General features: G+C 34.0%; 1 non-coding gene and 1 pseudogene across 1 annotated transcript; both read left to right on the top strand.

The window, feature by feature from the left end:
* Nucleotides 1-1957: 1957 nt before the first annotated feature.
* On the top strand, nt 1958-2031 carry TRNAA-CGC (transfer RNA alanine (anticodon CGC)). The gene has a single exon. It is a non-coding gene; the product is annotated as a tRNA-Ala (tRNA).
* A 4661-nt stretch (nt 2032-6692) lies between these two features.
* LOC133720764 (ras-related protein Rab7-like) lies at nt 6693-7701 on the top strand (annotated as a pseudogene).
* The last annotated feature ends 2015 nt before the right edge of the window (nt 7702-9716 follow it).

Raw genomic sequence — 9716 nt, 5'->3', positions numbered from 1 at the left:
GGGGATTTGATTTGCTTTTAGCAATTTTCCTTTAAGATCTTCATAATAATCATGACAACCTGCTATAAGCCTCTCGTCAATATAACACTGTACTTATAGAAAAGTTGGCGCTTGGAGAAGAATGATAAGCCCATGTCTCTATAAAGAGACTTGTGTCATAGTGATTTTAATTCACTGGAATGAACACCCTCTTGTATTTTAGGGGTTATAAAGTCCAAATATATCATCACGTTTACAATATTCAAATTCATTGGAATTGCCTCTTTCCAATTTGGCCAATAGTATGATTTGTCGACACAATGAAACGTGGTAGTATATAGCCCTTGATGATATTTAGTTGCAACTACAGATGAGATATCATCAATGATCATCAATTAGAGATCTATCACACATTCAAAATATATGCATGCATTAGCTATAATAAGCTTATTCATATCAGGTACCCATGCCTCTTTTAGGGCATTTGTTGTCTCTCAAGGACAAATTAATTAAAGAATGTGGATCTTTGTATAACCTCATAACGAGTGTTATAGGGCTTGTATAATCTTCCCTTATAGGGAGATTAAAACATTGGACTTGGTGGATATATCCCACATAATGCACGCCGTTACAATAGTGTTTCCTCCCCCTAACGGCGGGAAGACCATCTAGTTTGACCATTCGCAAAATATGCGGGCAAAAAAATTTGGATTGGAAATCCATTAGTGGGTGGCGAGCCCAAACCAATTTTAAGGTCAAAAACTTATCGTTAATAAGTGTCACTTTCTCAATTTCTCATAATTGATTGAGACTTTTTCTTAAGATAATAATAAGACATGGTGGATAAATATCACACACCAATTCATATCGTTTTTCATAATATTTCTCCCCCTAATGACGGGAGAATTGTCTTATTAAAGTGACAACTCGCAGATATGAGATAAATTATAATATCCTCGTTAGGAAAGTTTGCAATTATTGTTGTATTATACAATAATGTAGAGTATGTATGTAGATGAGTCTACATGACATAGTAATGACACATTAGTCACGCCAAAATAAATTTATTTGGCTCAATGAAATTTTTAATTCATGATATAGTATACAGTAGTATACTCATAGTTGATTAATACAACATAAAGTCAGTTGAAATTTCATCACCAATATATGCAGTGGTAATTCCATATATGTAACATAATATGAGCTCAGTCGGAGCCGGCCATCAATCAAGATCTGCAGCTCTTGAGATGATTGTTACCTTAGCTTTTGGAAGCATCAATTGTGAAAAATTATCAACAATTGCAATGGATCATGTCCATAGTTGCATTATATGCATGCAAAACAACTATGTTTGTCATTATATTTATCATGAACATTCATGGTTCAAAATGAATTTATTAATGAACACGTGGTTCATATTATTGTTTGACACTGAAAACAAATGTCAAAATTATATACTCAAAATTTGAGTCTGGGACAGTAGTCCATATGAGTATAAGCATATCCTCCAATAAATAATAGATTTAGGGATCATAGCCCTCATACTCAAAACATTTGGTTTGAGTCTTCACAATTAGAAGCATGTTCTAAGAGTGGAGTGAACATTTGTACTCATAAAGAGAATGGACAAAGGTCCTGACATAATTGGAGATCAAGAAACAAGAGGTTTCGATCTATTTGATTGTATAACAATCAGTGGAGGAATTTTAAGTCCTCATGAAATTGAATCAAGAAACATGTAGTTTCGATCTCATTATAAATTGACAATTTTATATCAAATTATTAGATAAGATAATAAGAGGAAATTAAATTGAAGTTGTCAAACTCATGAAAAATACATACCTCGATTCTGTAGGAAATATAATTAATATTTTTGATACCAATATGTGAGTACCATATGTCAAAATAGAGGCAGATTCATTTAGAGTCAGTAATTGAAACATGCATTAATATAACATTGTAACAAAATAATCATAAATTTGTTGTAGTCTAGTTGGTTAGGATATTTGGTTCGCATCCAAAAAGACCTGGGTTCAAGTCCCAGCTATGGAAAATAATTTTGCTATTTTTTCACAAACGACATAATCATATGAGGTAGATATGACAAAAATAATCATAAGTAATAAATGTTCATTATGATTGCATAAAATAAATAACTATGGTAAGTATCGAATAATGGTAATATAATGATAATAAAATGAGTTATTAATAACAATAACTACAAGATAATGGCAATTAAAAATATTATCATGATAATTGTAACTCTTGCAACAAATTCTCATGACAAATTCAGTTATGAAAGAATTGTAATAAAGGTAATTTAAACATAATAAATGTGATTAAACAGATAAAGATAATGAAACATAATTATGTTTAATCGGTGCCAGAACATAGGCTTAAAATGTTTAATCGGTTCCAGAACATAGGCTTAAAATGACTAAAAAAATAAATAGAGACAAAAAAACGCCTAAACATAGGCTTAAAATTTATCGGTATCAAGAAAACCGCCACTGATCATGTAATCAATATGTTTTCCATTGTCCACAAAAAAATCAGAGACTTTGAGCTTGTTATCTTCACTGACAGATTCTCCACATAACTTTAGTTGGGAGGTAATCATATGTATAGTGGAATTGAAAATCAGTGACATATTTAAAGTTCTGAAGGCGCAAAATACGTCCATTCATATCGTGCTCTAGATAGAACAATGGTTTTCTGGTGAGCAAATCGATCAGCCAATGCTTGCCAAATCTCAAGTGGATCTTTCACCGTAAGGTAATCATCTTTTAGGATCTTATCAATATGATAACGCAAGAATATCATAAGCTTGGCGGGATCTTGCACAGATGACTTATTGTCAACTTTGATGGCATTTCCAAAGTTTTTAGCCATAAGGTGAATTTCAGCATCAAATAGTTCTTGTCAGAAATTTTAAGAGGATCATAGTCCAATTTTGTTAGATGCGTCATCTTTCTATAAAGAGAAAAGATGAGATATATCAGGATCCATAATTATTAGAACAGTATGTTCTATGAAAAATGATATAAAAATCATGTACGAAACAGAGTTTCAAAATGTTCATAAATATGAACAATGGATCCCATAGGGAACACACAAGAAAAACATTTGTGTGATGTCTATAGAACCATAGGTTCTAAGACTACTCGGTCAGAGGACTCGAGTCTTGAGCAATGGAACATGTAGTTCTCATTGTCGTATATGAAATATAAATTTTCAACAATTATATTATATAAAAGATACATACAAATACATGTAAATGATCGCATAAAGAAAATTGATATTCATCTAGGAGAGAAAGAAGAAAAACTCATAGATCATTAGCCTTGGTCATAAGCAACTATGTTGCACCATAAGGCTTGCGGATCATCATGGAGTTCAAAGAAGAAGAAGAAGAAAAATAAGAGCAAATTCGTGCTGATAACGTGTTATAAACTAGAGAATTAGAGAGAGATAGAATAGAGAAACAGAATATAGGAGGAGGTAGAAGTGTGTATTTCATTCTCATTAGACCCCTTTATATAGGAGTAATGTTTACATCATAAGGACATAACTAATGAGTATTTACAGTGGACAGCCACATATATATAATATTTATAACATATATATATATATATATATATATATATATATATATATATATATATATATATATTTTCAAAATTAGATAAGTGTAATAGAAAATATGATACTTTCACAAATGTAGAATAGTGCAATTAATTGTCTTTTTTTCAAATATATGGTTGTGGTCATGTGTTCGATATGCTTGTTTTTCTTTTTCTCACTGTTTTTTTTTTCAATATATGTTTTTTTTGTCTATATATGGAAATTAATTATGGTTGTAATTCCATAGTTATGATTATTGTCTCTCCTTTTTTTAGAAGGTAATAAGTTACGGTTGTAATTCTATAACTATGACTATTCACTACTACAGAAAATGAATCAGACGACACCTCTCATACGACGGCACACTGTTTTCCGTGGTGTGAACCATTTCTCATTATTGAGACGACGGTTGTAAAATTTCCGTCTTCTAATATGAATTCAACCAACGGTTGTTTTTCATGTTGGATTTATGAATTATTTCAGAAGACGTTTATAGATAGAAGCGTGGTGTGAGGTTAAAATGATTACTGGACAACAAGTTTCCCCATTTAAATGGTGCCAAATTTCTCCCCAAACTCCAAACTTTGAGCTGTATCATGTATTGGTGATACGACGGATAATCTAAAACTGTGGTATGAATCAATATGTATGCAAGACAGAAACAAGTCCTTCCAGAGTTCCAGCCATTTCCCCCCAACCAGTTTAAGAGGGGAGGCAAACTCAAAATTTAAAATTTGGCATTCAGACAACATAAATTAGAAAACCATTGTGTGAGGGCTTGTCTAAAGACTTAATATTGTCCAAATGAGAGCCCAAAAGCTTTAAACCACCGAAAAAAAAAATACACTTTGACAATTTCAGAGGCTGAAGAGCCAGCCTGCCTCTCTCTCTTCCCACGGTTCTCTTCAACAAACCCGACCCCGACAAACCAAAACAAAAACCAACTTTACCTCAGATCCCTTCCCATCCTCTCTCTCTCTCTCAATCGCATTCACTTTCCTTCAACAACAACGAGACTAGGGTTTCATTGTTAGGCCTCCGATGTCCCTTCCAGATCCCCATTCACTCTGCTGAATTCGAGCATGGCTTCCACGATTGGCTCTCCAAGCAGTTCGTCCTCGTCGAGGCCGCCATCGGCATCGTCACCAGTGGATGCTGCTATTGGCGGCATCATGGGTACTTTTACCGGCGACATTTCCTCCTCTCTCCCCACTCCTCTGCCTCAGGCCGGCCACTCCTCTCGTCGTCTCCTTTACTGTTTTGATTTGGATTTGTCAGCTTTCGCTCTTCTTTACTGTTTCAATTCACTGAGATGCAAAATTTAGGGTTCTGATATTCATAAGCAGATCTTAAAATTGTGCACTCTACTCACCGGAGTTTAACAAAGACTCGGATCTCCATCTCCGACCATGGATTCCTAGCCTTTCGAGAGATAAGAGCAAGGTTCCTAGCCTTTCGAGAGACAACGGTGACATTGCTGATTTGCTGCCTTGCTGGTAAGTCGAACTTCTGGGTTTATCGAATTTCTGGCTTTCATGAATCATGATTCTCACAATCTCACAAACTCTTTCTGGGTTTTCACTTTCCAGTCAAAGGCGCCGGCTCTTCACTCTTGGTTTACTCGCTTTGACTCTTCTTCAAGCTGTCAAGCAATAAAGCAGAAGACTTGGTTCAATTTCTGGGTTCTTCGAGCTCAGTGAGTCTCTGAATCTCTTGTTAAGTTGCTGGGCTTTGGTGTTTCTGATTCTTGGAGCTATTTGGCTGTTTTGACTAGTATATAGAACCGTTGATTAGTATATAGAACCATTGTTTAAAAATCATATCTATTGCTAACATTGTATTTCAGATTTTCAATTGGTCTTGGTTTTCGATTATTGTGTGGATCAAGTTTAGTTCAATATGTCTTTTCTGTTTTATGTGTATTTTGGAATTTTTTGCTCTTAATTGATTTCTCCTATAGACATTTTATTGTTTTTTTTTAGTTTGCTCAATGCCTTGGTTCATGTCCAGATTCTAGGAAATAAATTGATGGTTTGATATGATTTTTGTTGTCTCAGACACAGAGAAGTTCTATACTGAAGTCCAGGAAATTATACTTGCTAGGTACAATAAAACTTTTGATTGGGCTTTGAAAGCAAAAATGATGGAAAGAAAGCAATAGAAGCTGCTCGGGTCTTTGTTGAAGACACTGGACTTAGTGACTCTCTTACTGGCTACTTCTGAGGACTTTCTGGTTGAAAGAGAGGCAATGTTGCAGAAATTGTTTCCAACAAGCGAGCTGATGCCAGGTACCATTAGTATATGCAAATAGAGATATTAGCACACTTATGCCCTTTTAATTGTGTACTATTATAATGAACCTTTGGTTATGTATCTCCTTTGAAATAATGATATTCGGCAGTTTTGGATGGGACTTGATTAATTGAATCGCTCTTTTTGGCCTTTGTGAATGGGAATATAATCAATTGACAGGTTGTAATTGTATACTTGTATGCTCAAATTAATTATGCTCTGTTATGGAATTATATATGCTCTGTTTTGGTAAATGTGATTGCATATATATATAAATGTGGTTACTCTCTTTCTTGTTTACTTTGATTTTTTTAGACTTACGTACTCTTTCTAATTTCTAATGTTGGGTGTTGATATTTAACTTGGAATGGCAATTGATAGTATAAATAAAGTAACTCTAGAATGGCAAGTGAAAACCAGAAGTAACTCTCATTACTTACACTCCCACACACACACACACACACACACACACACACACACACATATATATATATATATATATATATATATATATATATACTTGTTTGCTGTTTGGTTGGTTTAGCTGTCATTAAATCCTTATTGCTTACATTATGTTTATATGAGTAGTTCTCGGATAGCTCCTTTTTCTGTTTAGAAACCCATTTGTCAATGATGTAACCTTATTGAGACATAGGGACCTGCCAAATGTGGTTTAGTTATACTTTAATGGTCTAAGGGGATGACACATTTCAAGTTTTGATGCAAACTTGAGTTTTCCTTTTTTTTAAGATCAAGGTTGTTTTCAAGATTGGGGGAATTGTGGGGTTCCCATACTCATGAGAATAGTTTCCACTATCCATTTCTTTGTCACTGGTGTTAAAATTAAGGGAAAGACTGACTTAAATACATCACCTAATGAGTTTGCTTTGAAAGAGAACAGAAAAATTAGTTGGGAGGCAAATTCTGCCCTTTTCATTAGTTCTGGAAACTGTTTGTTCCATATACAACCTCGTACAATAGAATAGATAAATTCTACATATAATGCTCCTTTGTAGTGTTGCCATCCTATCTAGCAGATTCAGTAATGTGAAGTGACATGAAGAACAAGTCTTGAATTGTTTCCCTTGTTTTCTGATAACTCTGTACTTGGAAAATGATGCTTGATTGCAGAAATTGAGTGTAACTGTAAAACAAATTTTATCTGACAGAGAAATTTTAAGTACTTTCACTTGTAGATTAGAAGGTTAACACATTTTTCTCCTTATTACAGATTTGGGATACTGCTGGGCAAGAAAGGTTTCAAAGTCTTGGTGTGGCTTTCTATCGTGGTGCAGATTGTTGTGTGCTTGTGTATGATGTGAATGTCATGAAATCATTTGATAATCTAAACAACTGGAGAGAAGAATTTCTGATTCAGGTAATTACCAATAGATCAACTTCCTAGATACTCTAAAATGATAATGAAACATTACTGAAGTTATGTGTTGTGGATCTGATGTTTAGGCTAGTCCATCCGATCCCGAGAACTTTCCATTCGTTGTGTTGGGGAACAAGATTGATGTTGATGGTGGAAATAGTTGAGTGGTAAGTCATCCAAGTATGGAGGATCTGTTTTGTTGTTCTAGAAATGTAGATGCATATGCTCTTTTGTTATAGTGTCATATGGTTCTACTTTGTTGGTTGTAGGTTTCTGAAAAAAAAGCGAAGGCCTGGTGTGCTTCCAAGGGAAACATACCATACTTTGAGACCTCTGCAAAAGAAGGCTTTAACGTGGATGATGACTTCCAATGTATAGCGAAAAACGCACTGAAGAATGAACCTGAAGAAGAAATGTAAGTTTTTATATTGCTGAATGGTCATTTTGTTTTGTGCTCCCTCCCTTCCCCACTCCCCCCTCAGTATTTAATTTAGTCCCTCTTCAGTTAGTTGAACAAATAGTTTACACAAAACGAGGGATTTTCATATTATATGTATAGAACTAATTGTTCACTGGTTCACCATGAATCGAGAGTAGAGATTAAAAACCCATATTTTGCTTTATCTTTGCACTACCTTTAGATCAATTATATATATATATATTTTTTGATTTTGGGAACTTAGTATGCTTCAGAGTCTCTTGCTGTTTTTTTTTTTTTAAGTTCTTGTGGGAGAGAGTTGAAGTGTATGTTATAGTGTGCACAAGAAGATGGGTTTGGCTCCAGTTTGATGCAAGTTCCCTGAGATTTTTGATCTGGGCATGATTAAATTTAGATACTGTTTTTACTGTCATTTGCCTATGTTTCATTTGCTCAAGAAAGGAAGTTTAAGTTTTTTACTTCTGTTTGATTTTTTTGGTTTGACTTTTGGTATGAAATGGTAGTACGTAGTAGTGTAACTAATTCAAATGGTTTTAATACAATCTTGGACTATATGTTGATTGGGGGATATAGGCATAATTGGGACCTGGTAAATACTTGGACTATATGCAAGATAAATAGCTTATGTAGGTTTCTCTCTGTTATTTTTTTTCCATCTGTACAGCTTTGATATTAAGATTGTTTAACTGTTAATATGTTTTCAGGTGTGGGATGCAACTGCAGCTGATCCTAAATTGCTGGTCTTTTTGAAATCGTACAGGAATTTCTTACACATTGAATCTGGTAATTAGATCTACCTAGCATAACGTACTTCCTTTTTTCTATTACTTTGTTTGGCATACCCCTTTTGCTCATACTAATTTGATGGTGTGAGTAAGTTCTCTATGAATATAGGTTGGTTTCTTTATTGTCAGTTACTCAAGTTTGATTTCAACAACAATGTCGACTAGTATGAACTATAAACAAGTTAGAACTTTGGTTATGGGGGATCATGTATTGGAGTGATAATTATTTATCACTTGGCTGTTTGAGATTGGATGGTATATCACTAGCTATTAATGTAATGTGACATGTGCACTCTGCATATGATAGTTGTGCACTCTGCATGGTAATGCGACGTGCACTCTGCATGTAGATCAGTGCATACAACAAACTGTTTCTTAATCTATAGATGCACAATTATAGCAATCTACATTGCTATGAGAACCTTGGTGGTAAAAGGAAAATGTGACAATTCAGTATCCTTTTGAGGCATGAAGTTTGACGTGGTGGTTTTGTTCTGCAGGGAGAATTGGAAAACAATTCACATTTCTGCCCAAGTTTGTCGTGGTGGTTTTGTTCTAAAAACAATGATCCATTTTTGAAGGCTGCTTATAAACTGGATGATACGCTCAAAGCAAGCGCATAATTTAACCCTGAAATGTCATTAGTAGTATAGAATAAATAGGGATCGTTCTATTCCGGGGATTGAGGGTACACCTGTCATTGTCAAACAATTAAACAATTAAAATCAAAACAAAGTATAATATTCACACATATGCACATTATTTACGAATTAAAAGGGGGTTTTTGATTTTGGTTTTTCTGAAAATAAAACTAAGTTAATAAAACAATTAAAATGCAAAAACATAAAATTATAAATGGAATGCAAGAACAAAGATCAAAATCGAAACATATGATTAAAATTAATTCAAGTTCATCATTGTTCATCATAGTCATGCAAGAGGAATTGATCATGTGAAACGTTCAAAGCAAACAATTTCCCATATTTTACTTTCAACGCTAATTAATCTAAGTGAAAGCACATAGACTAATCCTATCAAACATGCACTCAAGCCCTAGAAAGCTAGTCAATCATACATGTTCAACGCAGTAAGCATTTAGAAAGGCTATCAATTCAAATGTGCAACTTAGTATGAAAAAGTCCACCTAATTGCAATCTTCTTTGATTAAATTCGGTTTTTGTACAAAACCTTTACTACTTATTGATTCAAGAACACAAAA

Source organism: Rosa rugosa, chromosome 7 (genome assembly GCF_958449725.1).
Source record: "Rosa rugosa chromosome 7, drRosRugo1.1, whole genome shotgun sequence".
Classification (NCBI taxonomy): Eukaryota; Viridiplantae; Streptophyta; class Magnoliopsida; order Rosales; family Rosaceae; genus Rosa; species Rosa rugosa.
This window is presented reverse-complemented; position numbering and strand designations above follow the sequence as displayed.